The sequence below is a fragment of the Lepisosteus oculatus genome, chromosome 2 (assembly GCF_040954835.1).
Source record: "Lepisosteus oculatus isolate fLepOcu1 chromosome 2, fLepOcu1.hap2, whole genome shotgun sequence".
Classification (NCBI taxonomy): domain Eukaryota; kingdom Metazoa; phylum Chordata; class Actinopteri; order Semionotiformes; family Lepisosteidae; genus Lepisosteus; species Lepisosteus oculatus.
Window position 1 is genome coordinate 17,449,083 of NC_090697.1, and position 20,474 is coordinate 17,469,556.

Here is a 20,474-nt window from a genome sequence, read left to right on the forward strand (position 1 = left end):
TTAATAGTTAAAACTGTAGTGATATAGTGCATATCCTTTCATCAATCCATTTTCTAACCACTTCATCCAATTCAGGTTGTGGGGAAGCCAGAAAGCCAGAGTTTTTATATCACTAACAGTAAATTATTGATGCAAAGATATAGTATCTTCAAAGACAGCGTATCAGATCATGAGGCTGCTTCATGGGGATTGTATTTATTTCTATTTCACTAGATGATATCTTGATTCTCACGCAATGCAGAAAATGAATGTTATTTTGCTTTATCAATCGGCCCTTTTAATTCATTATTCTTCACAGCTTTCAATTAATCTGTAAGCAAAACAACATGAATGATATTGGTGTTAATTGTTTTGGCATATTACATTTGCCTCTGACCTGTAACAAAAGCATTCTACAGTATTCTTTTACTGAGGCTCTGGAAGAACATTAAGGCAAATCCAGTTAATACATGTGCTGCCACGGTGTGGCTTTAATATATTTTTAGGTTTCTTTCAATTGATCTACAGTAAGTGTAAATGCTCACATAGGTCTTAATCTAACCCGTGCATATCCTACATTAATTGCTAACCCTTGTTTTACCCATTGTGGAATAAAACCTAAACCCAGATCTAATCCTTTAGCCTTTAAACTCTATAACATCGGTTCCCACCTCCAGTCCTGGAGGAACTCTTTGTCAGTTGGTTTGTGTTCCAGCCAGATTGCTGATCACAGGTTAATTTGTTTCTCTTTTCATTTTTGGGTATATTTGTACATTTCAACTTTTAACTTGCAATTTATAATTGCTATTAACCCTGCACCAATTTCTGAGTTTCAGACCAACCCTCATTTTGGCTTGCTGCCTGCAAAGTAACCAACTGGACCTCTGCTGAAGGAAAACTTTTCATCATAAATTGATCAACTAATGAGAGCTGTCTAGTCAGAAGTAACAGGTGGGATGTTGAGGAGAGACTGCTGACAGTGCTGGAAAAAATACCCTTGAAGAGGGGTACATTTGACACTCTGGATAACAGCCCAGGAATTGTCCCCTACAGTGCAAAACAACAATGTTCATAATAACAGGGGTTATTGTTAAATATTAATTAAAATGATATAAAATAATATTAATATGATAAACCAATTGTAAGGAATTAGGCTGTAACAAGGAAGAAACACATTCTTCTAAGAAAAAATTATAATCAAGATATTCGAATGTTTTACCACATTCATGAAGACTAAAATATGGTATTCATGCTGTATGTTGCAATTAATTTCTCCAGGGAAAATGATAGTAATTTCTCCAGAAATAATATTCTGTGCTGTTCAGTTATGCAATGCTTTTTTTAAATAATTATAGTATACTGGGTGTGAACTACTCATTTTATGTAAAGATAATGTTTCTCAATAGGGAACTTACTCTTGAACAGGACAAAGTTTTGAAATGACAATAAAGAGGAACAAGTAGATAAATCTCTGTCGCAGGTATTTGTAAACCTAATATCTCTGTTACTGTTTCTAAACTGATCCTGATATTGTAGTATTGAATTCAAAACAACACTGGCAAACGTTTCTTGGATTTTATATAGACTGAGGGATTCCAAATCTCTTTACATAGTTTAATGCATTGTTCACTGAAGTGCAAGATTCACTATGATCCCCGGTATACCAATATTATAACACCTGATATAATTGTCAGGGATCTGTCAGGTAGTTCTCCGAGGATCCTGTGCATAGCCGTGGGCTTTGCGGGATGCAGAGGCAAACAATCCAAAATCGTTATCCAAAAGGCGAGATCAAAAAGGGAAAAGTCAAATCCAAAAACCGAGAAAGCCAACAAGAAAATAACACACGCTGGAAAACTCTAAGAGGCTTTACAATAGTGAGCAGGGTTCGGTGTGTGTGGGAACTTTAAATAGTGAAGGGAGAGGAACGTGGTTGGATAATGGGCTCAGGAGTGAGAATCTGTGGAATCTGGTGCCTGTGAGAATGTGATGGGTTCAGTTACGAATGAGAGCATGAAACAGTGGGTTTGGGATTGTAATGGGGTTTGCGAGGGAGAGTGTGGGACGTGACAATTATTCCTTCAGCAGATGAAGGAAATAGTGAAAAATTATTTTAATCTATATCAATTAAATAATTCAATTTCAATTAAACAATACAGTCAATCAAAGACTCAAGCCTCCCTGCAAATTGCACTACATTAACAATGCAGTGAATGTGGCCCGATACATAGGCAATCAACTTGTCTTAGTTATCAGGGACATCCTTTATCTGCTATGATTCATGGGAAATAAGAAGTAAAAACATAAACAGAGCCAGCATCCTGAAATTTAGAAATGTAAGTTTACAATATTTTCAAACAAGAACATAGGTGAACCATAGTTACAGAAATTCTCTTATAAATAATAATTATCACATTTAGCTGAAAGCTGTGATCATCAATGATAGAAATTCCTTATTCATTTTCATGAACAAAAACATTTGTCTGAAAGGTCATATATGGTTTCTTACTTCTTTTCTAGAATGATAATGACCCTGTCTACAGTCTCTAAGGTGTTATAAGTTTTGGATTTCTCTTTAATGTCATGAGCATGGTTATTTCTGGCCAGAGCATTTATTAATTCCAATATGCATTACAGAATACCATGTCCCTGTCTGTACTAATTATGGCTGCCAAATCATGAGACTAAACATAATTATTCAGTTGTGGACTTGAATTGCCCATATTTTATGAGCCATAAACCTACAACATTGTACAACTGCTTTGCTGCAACATATGCAAAGATAACCATTATGGATAGCTGCAATTTTAATGGTATGTTGCTTAATGTAGCAGCTTGATTTAAATAATCTTGAGAAAAAAGAGCTATACTCAGTTTTTACTCACAGTTTCAAATAGACAAATGCATTCACAAAGTATGTGGTTTGAATGTTTTTTTTTTAAATTAATAGTCAAACCATGCAACCACCTGACATACTGTAACTTTCATTCTCACACAACCTCCCACAGTTCTTCACAATCCTGCCAATTTTTTTTGAGTTGTTGTCAGGGGTGATAGATTGTGTAGGCATTTCAAAAATGGGCAATAATAATCCAAACAATAATACAGTTCCTACAATGGCATTTTTATAGCTCTTTTCATCACAAAGTGCTTTACGGGTGGTCCACTTCATCTACACTGAAGGGCAGCACTCACCTTGGTGATGCACAGCAGCCCCAATATACAGCCAATCAGTTAGAAATATGAGAAACAACTTCTGCAGTTGAACTAAGCAGGACAATTAGGAAGGCAAAATTATTCAAGCCCAGAGTTGAATTTACCCAGGACACCCCTACTCACATAGACATTGTCATGTGATCTTTAATGTCTCAATGGTCAGGACCTCAGTTTAATCTCTAATCTGTAACTTTCTCTGTCCCCAGAAGGAAGAGTGGTGCCTTCCGGCCCACCAGCACCTTAGAACAGCAGCATATAACATATGAATTATTTTATAAATACAGCAGTTTAAATTCATAGATACAGTGATGTAAAAGATACAATACTGTACAATGCTTTCTGCATCAGCAGTGCACAAGACAATATTATTGTTCTACAGTAATCTTTAGGCAAAAGGATACAATATATATGTGTAAAAATATGTATGTAAAATTATGAAAACTATGTTATATTGCAGTGCTAATAAGAATCAATACTGTTCTAGTACAAGTTCAACCCCACATTCTCTGCACAGGACACAGCCCACACTCACTCAGTGAAAGAGAGAAGATGTTGGCACCCCTTTAGTCCAGCCACCCACACTCACTGGGTTGACACCGATATGCACGAACACAGGCAGTACGAGAGCAGAACATCAAGACACATGACAAGCTGCTTATCGGCAACCAATTTAACAGCCTCTACAGCATTTAGACTGTACCCAAGTCCTTGAGCTCCAGTTCCAATGCTTCTACCACATAACACCACACTGCAGCAGAAATAATCAAAATCTAGTGACCTTAGTGGTCTAGTGGTCATTTCCATATATATCTAAATGTGCAATTAAATTTCTATTTAAACATTAACTGCTTCAGAGAAAATGTTTTCCACATTTTTAAATTTATGCAAAGTTATTGCCTGAACATTTCTGAAGCACCCTAAATTCAAAAGATATAACACAATGTAGAAACGACATACTGTAAGTCAAGGTACAATTAGACTCCAGATTTAAATGTGTGATTTATACCATATCTCCATAAGCTTTCATATGCATACAATATATATTATACAGAATAGCTACAGTACGTGGCATCTACAGTATAAAGTGGCTTTGTTTTCCCTTTTCTCAAGTGTACTGAAGTTATGATCTTGCTAGGAGACATGAAGAATTGATTCCTTGACATCTTTTTACTGTTATAATTGAGACTCCTGCATAGGCTCTCTGTTACTGCAGTGAAGGTCACTGTAATCTGTCTTTTTTATGAGGTGATATGTACTGTAGAGTCAGCTTCTAGAAGTCTTCACCTCCAGCACTTTCTTTATAACAAGGGAATACAAAGCAGAGTGTTCAAAGTGAGGAAATAGATAAATTCAACTAAAAAGAGTAACTATAATATTTGGACATTATACTTGTTTTCTTTTTCTGTAGTGATTAAGCTTTATAACTGCCTTAACCATTAACATCACATTAATAATATTCACATTAGAACATTATTATATTAGCTCTTTTTGTGATGTCATAGCAAATGTAAACATACATATCTAAACTATTAATGTACTGTACAATGATTTATGAGTAATTATTTAAATATACTTCATACGTAAATTCATATAATTCATAAACATAACTACCCTCATCAGTGAATTTGACAGATAGAAATCAATCCAAAAAAAGATCAGCAAAATCTTAGTTAAGTTTTATGTATAATTTCCTTTGAGGTTTTATTTGTTAACGGTATATGTTGTATTTACATCATGCAAACACAAACAAGTGCTTTGTTAACTGAATACAGATTAAAACACATAAGGGTATAACTGGTATATTTTAACATGAATGCTTTACATACATTTATAAAATAGTTATCCCATAATACAGACATATGTATTAGAAAGAGATAATAATATCAGAATTTCAATAAAAAAATTAATTGTGTCAAAACAGAAAACTGTGGAGAAAATTCATTTTATTTTCCTGTGTTGGTCTAAACAGAACATTAGACATGGATAATATACTTGGCAAAATCTTTTCAGTTAGGACTGAGCCATAAAGTTTGCCACATTTGGATCGTATTATTGGGAACATTTAACTGTATTTAACAAAATACATCTTACATTGTGGACATTTACTGTACATGGCTACAGAATAAAGCCATTAATCCAAAATAAGTCTGACCACTTTGGGGAGCTCTCAGTTTAAAGCAATGACTGACAGGTAATCACTTGTTTGTTTTGTGTGCAGAATCCATGCATGTGTATGGTAGGGGGATGTATTTAAGCGATATTCATTTTAATTCCTGGGAGGCCACAGACTACCAGCTTTTCTAGGAAACCTGCAAAGATCTGTAATAGAGACAAATTAAGGAACAAGTGATATAATTTAAGTTAATAAGAGACCAGGGTAACATAAAAAGCAGAAGACATAGTAGCTCTCCTAGACCAGGAGTGAATAAGTATTAAAATTATTGTGGAGATTGTGTGCCCATGTAAAAAAGTAAGCAATTAGAATAATTTACCAGTCTTTATTTTTATCACCTCTAGAATATGACAGCAAGAAAATACATTTCAGCAGAATTAACTTAAATAAATAAATTTGAGATAATTTGCCCACAAGGATTGAAACAGTTTTAAACAGACCATGTGGGGATGGCAAATATTCGGGGCACATGAGAGGCTGTGAATAGGAGCTTGGCAAGGGAGTATTGGCAATGTAGCTAAGGATCTCCACCTGTGGCTGGAAGGTTGCCGGTTCAAATCCTGCAGCTGGCAAAGGAATCTTAATCCGTTAGGCCCCTGAGCAAGGTATTTAACCCCAACTGCTTCAGGGGCTCTGTACAATGGCTGACCCTGTGCTCTGACCCCAAGCTTCTCTCTCCCTGTCTGTGTCTCATGGAGAGCAAGCTGGGGTATACAAAAAGACAAATTCCTAATGCAAGAAATTGTATAGGGCTAATAAAGTTATGTTATTTGAGGGTCAACACTGCACCAGATGATTTTTGAGAATGTGGAGCCTGGACCAAGTCCAGACTAATGCCATGAGTTCGCACTCTCAGAGTGGAGTGGGCATCGGCAATAGGGAGGACTCATATGGGGACAGTGAAAAGGAAAAGTAGAGACAAAATAACAAAGAAAGGCTGGGGCCATATGGCTAGTTGGTTAGATGCCTGACCAGAAATGAGGATAAATGGCAAGAGAGTGGAAAAGAGAGGATGGAGGAAGAGTGTGATGATATCAGGAGAACTGGAAGAGGAGCAGACAGCAAGACAAGTGCAGAGAGCTGCTTGTTTTTAGATGGGATGAAACTATTGTCCTGGCTTGGAAGAGACGAACGATGGTTGGATCAGCACATCGAGCAGCACTATAGAAAAGCTGGCGAGTTCCAAACAATGATGGGAGTCTGAGAAAGTGACAGAAGCAGGCGTAACAATGGAAAAGTCTAGCAATGCCCAGTGTGAGGGATATCTGTCTTTGATGAGACTGAAACACCAAATGTGAAAAACTTGCAGAACTGCAAGATTACAATTTGACTTCCTCCCAGATGTCTGTTTAATAACTGCATTACTTAATAACTCCATGTCTGTTTAATAACTGTAATAACAGAAATGCAGAAATAATTCTGAAATAACAGAAACCCTTTTGTTTAGTAGGTCCCTGTTTATTATGAAAATTTGTGTTCATCAAAAAGTAAGTTCAAAAGTACCAATCCTGCAAACAGGATTAAAAATGACAGACAATACTTTCATTAAAAAAAACCTCATCACAAAGTGAACCGGTTGCAAAAGCCTTAGCCTTGCTGTGGGTTGAAAAGCAACGTCAGTAGTTTTTCTAATTGCTTTTTCAGTCCTCTAGGTGCAATCATTGTCCATCTCATCACCAAGCAGCAGGAACTTCTTGATGTCTTGATTAAAATCTAACAACTCAGAATCTTTCTCTGCCCTCGGGCAGAAAGCAAACTTAAAAATTGAAGCAGTGACCCAGTTTACAGTACTTAGTTATATAGCAGTTATATAACTGAGGTTTCAGCTAATTCCTGTTTTTCGATTAAACTACCTGAAGCTTTTTTGAAGCAATCTATTAACAAGAAATACAATAATTTTAGAATGTTTCAGTACATTCATTGAATGAAAAACAAAAGGAATTGTTGTTAATGGGGCAGAGGAAGAAAGTCATGGCTTATGCCAGAACAGTACCCAAGGTTTCAATTCCCAAGCCACCTTGCAACCATATTAGCCTTTAGGATAAGGTGCATGTTCCAATCGCACTATATGTAAAATTAAGCAATTACAATAATTAACCAGACTATATTTTTATCAGATCTAAAATACGACAGCAAGAAAATACCATTCAGCAGAATAAACTGAAATTATTACCTGCATTTAAGAAGAAACCAGAATGAGAAAAGTAGTTGTACTCAAGATGTCCTACATACTGTAGGTCTAGAGTAAACCTGGAAGAAACATGTTCAAGTAGGTGGCTACATCAGTATGTGTATTTGAATATCGTCAGCAAAGAAATGATAGTTGAGGCCATGTGATCTTAAACTTTAACCAAGTGGACACATGTATAGTAAATGCTGAAAAGGGACCCTGTATCGAGCCCTGTGGAACACCAGTCCAAATGTGTCCAATTTCAGACCTAAATCTGCCAAGAGAGACAAAGTGACAGCGATCAGTGAAGACTTGAAACATTTGAGAGCAGAGTCAGAAACTCCAAACACAGGATGAGAAAGTAAAATATCATGGTTAACAGTGCTGAAAGCAGTACTGAGATCAAGAAGAATGTAGATAGAAAGAGAACCAGAATCAGTAGCTATTAGGAGGTTGTTAGTGACTTTGACCAGGACAGTTTCTGTGCTGTGAAGCTGTTGGAAGCCAGATTGGAGGGGTTAAAAAGGTTATTTGCAATGAGGTGGTTATGTAACTGAATTGTGACAGCACGTTCTAGAATTTTTGCAAGAAAGGGTAAGTTAGAGATGGGGAAAAAATTGTTTAGATTGTCCAGAGCCATGTTAGGCTTTTTTGGCACAGGAGTAATGGCAGCAGTTTTAAGGAGCGTTGGTACAACACTGGTGCTCAAGGATTCATTTGGTGTGGATTTCAAATGTGAAACCAGTTTACTGATGGATTCAGAGTCAAGAAGAAAGAAGTTGGAAAGAAGGGAGCCAGTAAAGTTGGGCAAGCAGGGAGAAGGTGTGGAAAGGATATGCGTTGTGGAGAGAATGTGAGGCCGGAAGTTGTCGATCTTGGAGCTAAAGAAATCTAAGTGTCACGGATGTCGGAAAGAACGAACCGTGGAAAGGCAAGAGAGCTAGAAAGACCCTATGCCTAGCTGCGAGATGGGGGTTAGCCCGGGCACAGCTGTTCAGGAAATGCCATATAGATACCTATGCCCTCAGGTAGCGGACGTGGGGCGACCTGATGCTAGGCAGGTCTCACGACATCTGAACGTCAACGCTGAGCGAAGGCAAATGAAAGACCCAGAAATATATAGCCCCAGAGAGAAAGAAACACCGGAAGACAGCAAAGCACCGGACACAAGAGACAGGACAGAGAAGGAGTGCTCTCTGGCTGCAGAGGGCGTGACACTAAGAATGTGTTGCAAAGTTGCGATGAGGCAGATAATGTGGTGGGGCAGTTTGGGTTTAGCAAGCTGTTGATGGTGGAGAAAAGATGTCTGGGGTTGTTATGGTAAATTCCAATGATGTGAGAGTAAGTGGATCTAGCAGACTCTATTGTATCCTTATATTCAGACAAGTAGTCTTTCCAAGCCTGATAATGTTTGTTCAGCCCAGAAAGATGCCACTATGTCTTTTAAAAACATGAAAAATCAGGAAGACTATCCAAGGTCAACACACAAAACAAGCAAAACCTACAGCTTGCTAGTGATGGAACAGACACAAATGTAGTTGTTAACTTGAAAATGACCTGGTTACAAATATTAACCATAAACAATGTGGACAAGAATGTGGAGTGGTGGCTGGGGCATAACTTGTATTTATTCCTAACATCATTTCCTAGATTAAAAAAAGCTATAAATACAGTACCATAAGTAAGCCTTTTCTCCTCTGATATTGTGTTTTGTATCCCTCCTCCACCAAGCTTTGGCTCATTCCTCACGCTGCCCTGGGCTCCTATGAGGCTGGCCCTCAGCCAAGCAGGTACTAGCCAAATTGTACTATGATTAAAAACTCAATGAACAATAAAAACCTCAACAAACTTTTAATTCTTAGGTGTTGTTATCCCATGTAAATTTCAGATGGCTTTGATAAATTGATCTGCTCTATAAAAGGTTTTAAACATAAGTCCCATTGAATAAGTACATCCACCAAATAAATCAATAGTAAGATTAAAAAAAAAAGATCTAACTTTGCCTTTTCGAAGATGAACTTGTCAAATAAAAGACAAAAAAGTACTTGAATAACAAGTCTAAGTTGGATGTATGTTGCAACAAATGTGTTGAAACACTGTAGCATGAAGCAAAGCCTACAGCAAAACATGGAGGTGGATCTGCTGTGTGTGTGGGTGCCTAATACTGTACATAAGGGGTTGAAAGATGTAAAAATTAATAGACTCATGACAAAAGAAAGGTATAAGCTAATTCCCCAGTGTCTTGCTGTTCATTCTGCAACACATTTCCAGGCATAGGATTAATTCAGCTTCAGGACAATGATCCAAAACACTCTGCTCAAATATGAAAGTAGCATGTAACAGAGCAAACAGATGGAACTGAGAAAGTACCAGAATAGTAAGTAGAATTCAGATATGCTTCCTGTCAAGACTGAGTGGGGTTATATGATAGCTAAAAAACGCAAAACGGCTTTTGTGCAGACAAACAATGTTCTAGAGGAAGTATTGTACAATATGCCACAAAAAAACCAAACACACAAGAGTAGCATGATCAAAAGAATATACACTTTGTAATGTACAAGCATATTAAATACTGCAACAATATTACTTTAAAATTGTCTTTTTCATTTTGCTTTGTATTATTGTTTTAAGTACCAGAAGTGCTTAAGAATAACAAATTTGGAGGGCATGATGATATTCTATCAATTGTTCTTAAGGAAAATTGTTAATCATGGGTCATCAACACAACTATGCCAACAGTAACTAAGACAGGAGTAAAACCAATGGAGAGGAAAATTGCTAATGGATAGCAAAACCAAACCAAGCAATGATAGGCCAATAGGTCAGATTAGTTATATGCAAGGTTATAAAAAGAATAATTAGAACTAAACCAGGGAATCTATTTGAAATTAAGATCCCTGGGTACAGTTACCATGGATTTTGAAAAGGTAGGTCTTGCTTACAGGTACCTAGTTAGAGTTCTTTAAACAAGCAACAACAGTAATGGACACACACAAAGTATACTAATTTGGAACCTTTACATTTTCAGAAGGCATTTAATAAAGTTTCACATAAAAGATTAATTCTCAAATTCCAGATATTTTTGGCATTTTAGTTCAAGTATTGTAGGTATTCAGGGAAATGCATGTTTGTATTCAGAACCGATCAATGGTTAGAAAACAGCATTGATAAAGAATGAATGGCCCGATGGGGGTGATGCAATTAGTGGGATACCACAGGGATCTGGGGATCTACAGTAGGACCACAGGTCTTCCTAATTTGTATCAGTGATCTAAAGTTCATTCTGGTATTGTCACGATTATAGTTCCCCCTCCTTAAGGGTGCTCCAGCCCTTTCACTTTAGACTTTATTCTGTGCACCTGATCCCTATTCCCAGCCCACCTTAAAAGCCAGGCGATGATGCTCATCCGGGCTCTGCACCTGGTTTCCAGACCGTGCGAGTCCGGGACCTGGAAGCGCCTGGTCCCGTTAAGGTTTTAACCTCTGTTCCTCTTCCCAGTCCGCCAGTTCCGACCCGGTTCGTGTTTTTAATTCCTTGTCTTGATGGATCTCCTGGCTTTGAACTTACTCATCTGTTTTTGGATACCCTCTAAGGATTAATCTTTTGGATTGTTTGCCTCGGCCACACCTCCCCCGTGCACCAGCGCACTTTGGACACGCCCCCCTGTTTTCAGCCCCGTATTCCTGCATGACGTTTTCCCAGTGTTTCCCCACTTCTTTGGATTGTGTCGTCCGCATAGGGTCCGGAAAGAACTGTTCGTTACAGGTATATTGAGTAATATAGCCAAGTTTACAGTATTATACTGTATAAGATGAGGATTAGCCTTGAGGATTAACACTGTACTGTAGATGATACAGTATACTGTACAGATGAATGAAATTCAGAGAGATTTACAAATACATGTAAAATCTTTGCAAACCTCCATATGGAGCTCATATAGGGTTATTGGTATAGTAGAGAAAATATAAGGAAATATGCGTGCTGTATAAAAAAATTCTGTATTTGTGACCATTACTTTGAAAGGCAAAATTGTGAAATGGGCTCCTATAATTTTTGCATCATCCAAAAACTCACTCCACTTGGAAGAGTTCTGATTTAATAAATTAAATTCAATTAAACATAAAAAGGCTCTTGATTTTTCTGCTTGTGCAGTACTGTACATTTTAGCACAGAATAACCAGAAGAGAGGTTTCTATTATTTTTATCTTAATAGTATCTGTGTTCCTCATTTTTAGGGCTGACATTTGTGCTGCAAATTAATATACTGAAATTTGAGGAAAGGAGTACTTTAGTGGCACCAAAGGCAATTTCAAAGGCCATTCTGTTTTGCTCAGAAGGCAAGATTTAAAAGGCTCTTCAGGACATCCACATTCAAGAGCACACAAAGTGCTTTTGATGGCCTTATATACACATTATAGCCAGTAACTTAATTGCGTGGTGTTTTAAAAACTAGTACTGATCTACTGTATTGAAACATTTTATCTGAGACTGCTATACTTTTCTTATCTTTGATTTCCAAAAACTGACCAGACATGATAATTTAAGTTTTATTATATCATTAAAATGTTTCCTGTTTTATATAAACTATAACGGAGCAAATAGAAAGTGTGAATTAAAAACCTCTAAGTGTGATTTATTAAAATATACTAATGTTTATACAATGATGTGAAAAAGAAGGTACACCCTTGGTGAGGACGAGGTGAAGGTCTGATACATCTTAATATGTAAAACCACAGAACCTTATGAGGGTGTACTTTATTTTTTCACATCACTGTATCTCTTTAATTTATTGTTAAAATATAATCACATAGTGTATGTGCTGTCCACATATACTAATGATAAATCACAGATCACTTCTGGAAAATGTTATGGTTTTATTTCGCCTGGTATTAACAGCACCTGTCAAGACAACAGTTAAAGATTATATAACCGCTCCAATTAATCAATAAAAAAGTTATAGTTTTGTTTACATTCCCCCTTCTCATTTTTCCATATTCAGAAGCAGTTTCTGCAGTTCTAAAATGATTTTAAAACACATGCAAATGCATCTGTCTCCAAACACCCTTGGGAATGTCTTGCAAGTCAAATGAGTTTTGATATAAAAATGTGAATTCTGTTTCCTGAAACAAACCATGTTCAAATCGAGACATAATAAACCACAATCTTTATTGCACAAAACTTATTCCAAAGGATGTTAAAAGTGAGATTAATCTGCATATTTTTAAAATGGGTAAGGTATATGGGTAGATTTAGATGAAAATGAAGCTTAGATTTAGAAAATGCATTTTGTGAGAGTAGCTATAAAATCTGGTTAAGTAGGTGCATAATGAAATCCCAGGAGGGGCCCTGCAGAGAACAAAAAAAATGAACTGATCAAATGAACCTCAAAATCTGTAATTTTTTTTGGAAGATATGTTCTTCAAGCTTCATTAGCCAAACAGAAAAAAAAGAAAAATAATTCTTGAGGTGATTCTTGACAGACCATAATTGAGTTATTTACACATCTGTTTTCTTTCTTAGAATTTGTGAATTAAAGATTGCAACTAATATATACTGTTTATTGTGTGAGACTCCATACTGCGCAAAAACACATTGTTAAAATTGTTCTCATGTACTCCTTTTCTTAAATAGTAGAAGACCACTATCTACAGAAAAACTAATAAATTAAACCACTTCTTTAACACTTATTACATTTAAATGATGTTGCTGTAAAAGACTAAGCATTTTATAATTTTTAAAAAAATAAATATGTATTTACCACTACAGACACTGAAAATGCAGATAGCTGAAGGTGTGATTATTAAACTGTTAAACATATAGAAAAGCAAGAATGGAAAGAAAAAATTGCTGATTGGGAAATGATTGAAACATTTTGTTTCGATGAATATATACTTCAGCCCCTTTCTGAATCAAAATTTTCTATAGCATGTTTACTGTATGTCAACAATAATAAGCAAATATATTTGTCACCATTAGTCATGCTCTATTTCCATGGAAACATGAGAGCAATAGGAAGGATATCTAACATAAAAAGACCTCCAAGGATATTCTGTAGCACTCTTTCCAGAGCACAAACAGAACGACAAGGGACAATTCAAATAAAATGTCTCTGAATTATGATATGTCCTCAATTAAATTCAATCAAGTACAATATATATATATATTAACTCCTTAGAACTGCCAACTTTATCAAACATATTTACTCTGTGTATGTAAACAGATTTATAAGGTTTCATTAATTTTTACATAGCACTTTACTAATACTAAATGTAAGGTTTGTACCTAAATGTTAGTAGTATTAGGAACAGAAAGCAAGAGGCAAACATTGTGCAGTAGCATGTGATTTTAAAGGCATGGCAAACTATGATGAACAATATAACGTTATTGGATACACAGCATTCCAGAGAGACATGAACAATGTATAGTTTTACATCAAAAGGATCATTACAACAAATAAACTTTATCTGTTGAATCAATGATCTTCAAATCTCAATGAGAGAAATAAAGGGTCTTAGAATTTATGATATATGGATCAGAACTATACACAATTTCAAAGGTCGTAGTGTTAAGATGATTGTACTACAGATTAATAAATGTAAATATCAGTCATAAAGCAATCTTGAGTGAGTGAAACTGGAAAAAATGCAGCAAATTAACATAGCATTTGTGTCATTTCAATTACTTTCAGTATACTGTACAAGAGAGTGTTTCTTTCACAACCCTGAGTTTGCTGAAAGTAATATCAGTCACCACAAGATTAACTGAAAAGTTAATGTACTGTGCTGTTCGATCATTTGTAGTTTTGCTTATTATTGTGTACTAATTATTCCTTTTTATAGTTGGGATTGTGCATCCATAGCATATAAATGATACAATGATAGAGAGAAGTTCAGAGAAGTGTGACTAGACACGATAACAGGGTTTAAGAAATCCTCCACACTGACAAGCTACTGTACAAGAACTGAAACATTTTAACTATGAAGGAATCTGATTCAGGTATTCCAAATCCTCAAGGACAGTGATAATGTTAACCTACTGGACTACTTCACAGCAGCAAAACAGAAAGCACAGGGTACAAAGGGTTGTGGGAGTATACTGTAGAACATGTTACCTGGGCATGGGCTTGAAGCCAATGATCTTCTTACATAAAAACAACAGATTAACTGATTAAAATAATCATTAACTGATTATGATTAAGAACTATCAACTACCAAGATCTATTAACAATTAAAACCCAAAGGAGCTTGATGGGTCTAATGACCTCCTTTCATTTGTAACCTTTGTAATCAGCATCAATAACTGCATTCATACTTCTCTAGAGAAATGTTGCCTTCCTAAAAGGCAAAATGAAAGATTAATTCTCTTATGCTTCATTGCTTTGTATCCTATGGGTGTAATTTATTATTTATTTATTATTAGGTACTTATTACTAACAAGGAATTAAAGTTCTTACTCTCTTTTGGGGAATACTAGCTTTATTTCTTGGGTATCAATGTTTTCATGTAATAAAAAATAAACAAGATATGAATAAGCACATGACCTTGTACTGGATAAAGTGGTGTTTAAACACAATAACACACAGTAATATTTTGCCATAACTTTCTTATATGGCTTTGTCTTTCTGTATTTCTATCATGTGTGATGCTCCAGGAAATAAAAGAAACATTTTTTTTCTATTTTTTTTGTTGGAAAATAAATTCAAATTCTGAAGACAAGTATAGAAAGCTTTAGCTACAGTATGTATCTCTGTTGCACATGTCAACTGGGAATGCCAGAAAAGTAAAGTAGAGTGAAGGAGTGCATGTAACAGGAGTATGACAAAAACAGAAGTGTTTTTCTTTGTTTTAATCTTTTTCATAAAAAGTGACTGAAATTAAGGTAGGTTTTATTATTTTCCTCAAAGCTGCCTAGGGAAGGCACTTTTCGCATTATTGTTCTCATTTTCATGTAAATTTACTCATTCATTTTCAGTTAAGGAGCATTATCTGAAGGGTTTACTGTGTTTGGACCCATATTTAAATGAAGGAGTGAAATAAAGGAAATTGTTAAAGGAGATTGATTTTTTTTTCCAGCTCTAAATATAAACAGCATTCATCATCTGTACCCTGGATATGAGCTAGAAGTGAAATATATACAATTCTGTTATTAATGACATTTTTAGAGGTTCTCTGGCGAGAGGCCCAGTTTGCACTAATTCACCATCTATAATCAGAAAGGGTTTAAAGTGAGAGCTTTCTAGAGAAGATACCACAGTTTCTCAGGGTGAAGACATTCTGTTTTTTTTCAATTCATTGCTGGTGAAGACAGTTTTATTCATAGTTTCTAGCACTGCAAAGTTACACACTCTTTTGGTAGAATTTTGGTATGATGAAACATTTTGCTATAATCTGGAACATCCAGTTCATTTTAATAGTAATAGGTCAAAGGTCACCTTAGACATTGCCTTGAGGAAATGAACTGGGAGAATTATCAAGTAAGTATGCATATACACAGGGCATATACAAAGTGGAAAGATAAGTCTGAAATATCTTATTGATTATTGAAGCTTTCATAGAAATTCATTGTAGAAGATCATTATAGCTCTCAAGTAATGTATGTTGCTGCAATTTTTTATTAATGTCTTGAATTCTTAAAAATATTATTCACTATGAATAACAACATGCAAGAAATACAATAAGTGTAGTGAAAGGACTCCGCTGCCGAAACATTGTGTTTTCTTTCTTTTTTTTTTCAGCATGGAATAAACCTTACTTGTTCCTTTGCAGCCTATGCAGGCTGACAAAGCTACCCACCTGAACTACGAATAATACACTATTTTTATTGCCATTCAAACTGCAGGTGTACCATTATAGGGAGCCAGCATTTCAGTGGAAGTGTAACCCTAACTCTAATTTGAATTTTAACCTATCAGTGAAGCTGAACATACAGTAGTACAAAACTGAAATACATCTGAAACATTAATTTATTGAGCAATCAATTGAAAATAACTTTGAATCCGGTTGTCTTAGGTAATAGTCATAACACGAAATGTTATTATGATGTGTTGTGAACCAGTCTTTCTTTGGAAAACACCTGAAAACTGGCAGGGGTTATTGTTCCAGGACATACAGTATATCCCTTGCCCAGAGTACCAAAACATGTATGTTTGTGGTTTAAACTAGTTAATTAGCAAAAACAAGTTTAAAAACACAGAAACTGCGCATCAAGAAAGCTACCAAAAGAGTTCCTTTGGAAAAACGGATTGTTGTTACCTGCTTTACTTCTCTCTGAAATCAATAATAGTTTTCAGGGTACAATATACAGTACAGTAGATTAGTGGCTAATGCTCTGGACCCTTAACTACAAGGTGTCAGCTACAGCTGCTACTGTAGTTACCTTGACCAGTGCATTCTTCTCAAATTGCTCCATTTCTGCCACCTGTATGAATTAGTATAAGCATTGCTGATCTTAGCGCACCACCCAATTCTTGCCTAATGAGGAATTTATAGATGAAGGGTTTACAATATACTCTAGGTTTGGTCTTATAAAACTTTAAAAAGTATTTCAAGAAACATGTGCATGTTTGGGTGAGGGCTTGTAATAACTGAAAAATTACTTTTCATAGCCGATGCGCCAAGTTTTAGATTTGTCAGTCTTTGATAAATGAGCCTGGTTTCAAATAAAATGCCCAGACCAGACCAGACTGAAAGCGAAGTGACAGATACTGTACATGTTTCTGTTGTGAAATAACAATATTGTGCAGAACTGTTTTATTCAGCCTACTTATGGGGCTACTGTTACATACATCAAATGAATAATAAGATGTGATCAAATGTGAATAAGAAGTATCAGCAAACTACTGTACAAGTACGGTGCTTTACAATACTAGAAAGCAATATACTTTAAGAAAGACTTTAATAGGTCAACTAGTGTGATCAAATTACCATGTATAATTTTTATTTTTATTTGCATCTACATTAAACACAATCTACTTAATAATTTATAGAATGATTTGAATATTCATCTATTTAATGGTTTAACTATCCTTTACAGCTTCCCTTGATGAAGTAGCAACTCACCATAATAATGGTTTCTTGTGATATTTTTGTTAGCCCATGGTATATTTCTTGTATACTTTTTGTTAATAATTTTGTGTGATTTAAAAATGCACTGTATTGTACAGAGGAATACATAACACAATTTTTGTTATCCATTAGTTTGCCTTCTCATTCTGCGACACTGTTTCTTTTCCTATATTTAATGTATCTAATGATTTTTTACACTTAGTTAAGCAGCAGTCCGTGTGTTTTGGAAGTCAGGACTTATGAAAAGATGTTCTGAGCTTTGGTCTCTAAGGTGACATGTAGAAACACGTATTTTTCACTTTGCTTTCAAAATGGTCTGGACATCTAATTTTAATGGATTTTAAACTTGACTCATTTATCAAAGACTCTATAGTTGATAGTAGTTATAGTATACTGCATTTCTGGGATACAAGATTTAGTTTTATCCAGCTGTTCAAACCATGAAAAAAAATGCAATTGAACTAAACATGTACTCCATGTCAGCCCAATCAATATTCAATATTCACAACAGACCCTTAAGTATCCCTAAAAGAGCTGTCAGGAAGCAACAGTAGAGACCTGCTGCCCTTTCATGAGGTAAGTACCTTTCCCAGATCAAAACTTATTCTGTCAGAATCTGCTTGTATGCCAAGACTGTAGTGCAAAGAACTCCTCAATAATTCACACAAAAGCCACTGAAGCATGGCTGTGAGCTAATGGACAATTAACTACAGCAATCTACAAAATGCAGGTATGGGAATTTAAATTCTTATAAATGATGGATTATGCACCTGATTACAAAATTACATCAAGAATTTACGTAATTCCTGCATTAAATCTGGTATTCTACATGATATACACGAAAGCGAAACTTACTTGAACAAACATGGCTTTTCACATACTTTTAAGAAATGATAAACCCCATGCAATTGGTTGATAAAATGTACTTATGCACATATTCCAGTATCCATTCCAGTACCTCATTTGTCCATGTAGACCTGTAGTATCCTTTGACCATGCTTTTGCTGATACACCAATGTAGAATGCACGTCAAAATTTGCGTTAGAGGAAAGAGCACTTCCGTATACTACAGTTCTGTTCAGCATGCCTATTTCAGCTCTTCACTGCTCAAAGAGATTTGATAGGTGGCACTTGTGCTGTGTTAGATGTTAGTTGCATCATTTAGTTTTTTCCCAGTTTAATAACAATATTTTTTTAAAATATAACATATTTCAAGAAATACATATAAAATCTAAAATAAATAGCCTAGCTACCATTTTAAAATGTAACATGGTTGTACATGTTTCTTTTTCTAAAATAACACTTGCATGCAATAAATGCGATTACATGCCATAAATGGCAACTGGTTCCATAGGTTGAAAGCTCATACATTAGACCACTATGTATGATACTACGAAGAACAGTACAATAACATCCATGTATTCAAAACCTTTTTTAAAAAAATTCACTTAATATAGTATCATGTAATGAAAGGGACATTTTGGTAGTTGAAAATATAAAATCGGATATATTTTATAAACATGATTAACAATATTCATTTATGAATATAATTAGGATATATTTATATACAATAGCTAGGTATACGGTAGGTATTATATAGGTAATAGGTAGGTAAATAGGTTATATTAGGTAAAGGTATAGCTAGGTATTATATACAGTACAATAGGTAGTTGTAGTTGAAAATAAAAATAAGGTACAAAACAGTATTCCACCTTCTTCATCAACATTTTCTGTATCAAATTCTACAACTCTGTCACTTGCTGTGGTGATTTTTAGTTTTAACAACATTTCCTATGGACACTCCCAATGTTCCAATTAAAAACAATGAACCATACTGTATGACTGAACAAATATAAGTTATGTAAGTACTTATAAATCACCAAGACTGGTTGGGACCTGCAGGACCCAAGAAAACAGAACCATGGATTGCTGGGATGTGTAGTTTTTGTAAGCACTTATTGCTTAGGGTTTTCCAATCAACCTTCTTCTACTTTACTTTATCCAGAGCCATCTGATTAAATTCTTGATTACATATCCCCTCAATATAAAAATGTATTTGTCCTAATTTTTTGCGCATTTTATATATCAATTATATAAATTAATTTGAAAAAACTAAATTTGTCAAATGTCACTCTCCTGTCAGCTGTGTTACCCTCATATCATCTGTGTAACATATACATTTAAAGGAACAAGTAATACTGTAGGTGTATTCTATGCTGAAAAGAGAAGAAAAAAAACAATGTTTTGGCTGTGGAGCCTTCTTCAGGTGTGAGAAAGACAAGGCAGACAGCAAAGATTAAATAGCACAGGAGAACAAAAGCTGGGAGAGTGGAGGAGGAGGGAGCAGGGGAGAAGCAGAGAGGCCACTCAGGTGGTGCGATGTGGAGAGAGGTGAAGAGAGGGGTGAAGTCGAAACCTGCATGTGAATAGAGAAGATCACACGAAAACAAGTCTTTCTCACATCCGAAGAAGGCTCCACAACTCAAAGATTGTGTTTGGATGCATGGAATAAACCTACAGTATTACTTGTTCCTTTGCAGCCTATGCATGGTGATGCAGCTACCCGGCTGAACTACTTATACTGAACTACTTATACAACTGAAGAAGGCTCCACGGCCGAAACGTTGTAATCTCTTTCTTCTTTTTTTCAGCATGGAATAAACCTATTACTTGTTACTTATACATTTGTTTGTCTTAAATGGGATTTTAATTATATCTATTTTGTGTTATTGCACAATCAAAAGGAATAGTACCCAATTTGCTCAAAATAAGATTTTTTTTTCATTTTGAATGTGACCTTAATTGGAAAAAAGTAGTATCACAATGGACTTTTTGTGTAGATAAAAACAAACCTAAAATCAAAATGTTTCA

The 20,474-nt window shown here is 35.4% G+C and overlaps 1 protein-coding gene across 1 annotated transcript in view; it reads right to left on the reverse strand.

Annotated features, from left to right (window-relative positions):
* Positions 1 to 20,474, reverse strand: part of fndc4a (fibronectin type III domain containing 4a) — an 84,078-nt gene that overhangs the window by 12,555 nt on the left and 51,049 nt on the right. The window lies entirely within an intron of this gene.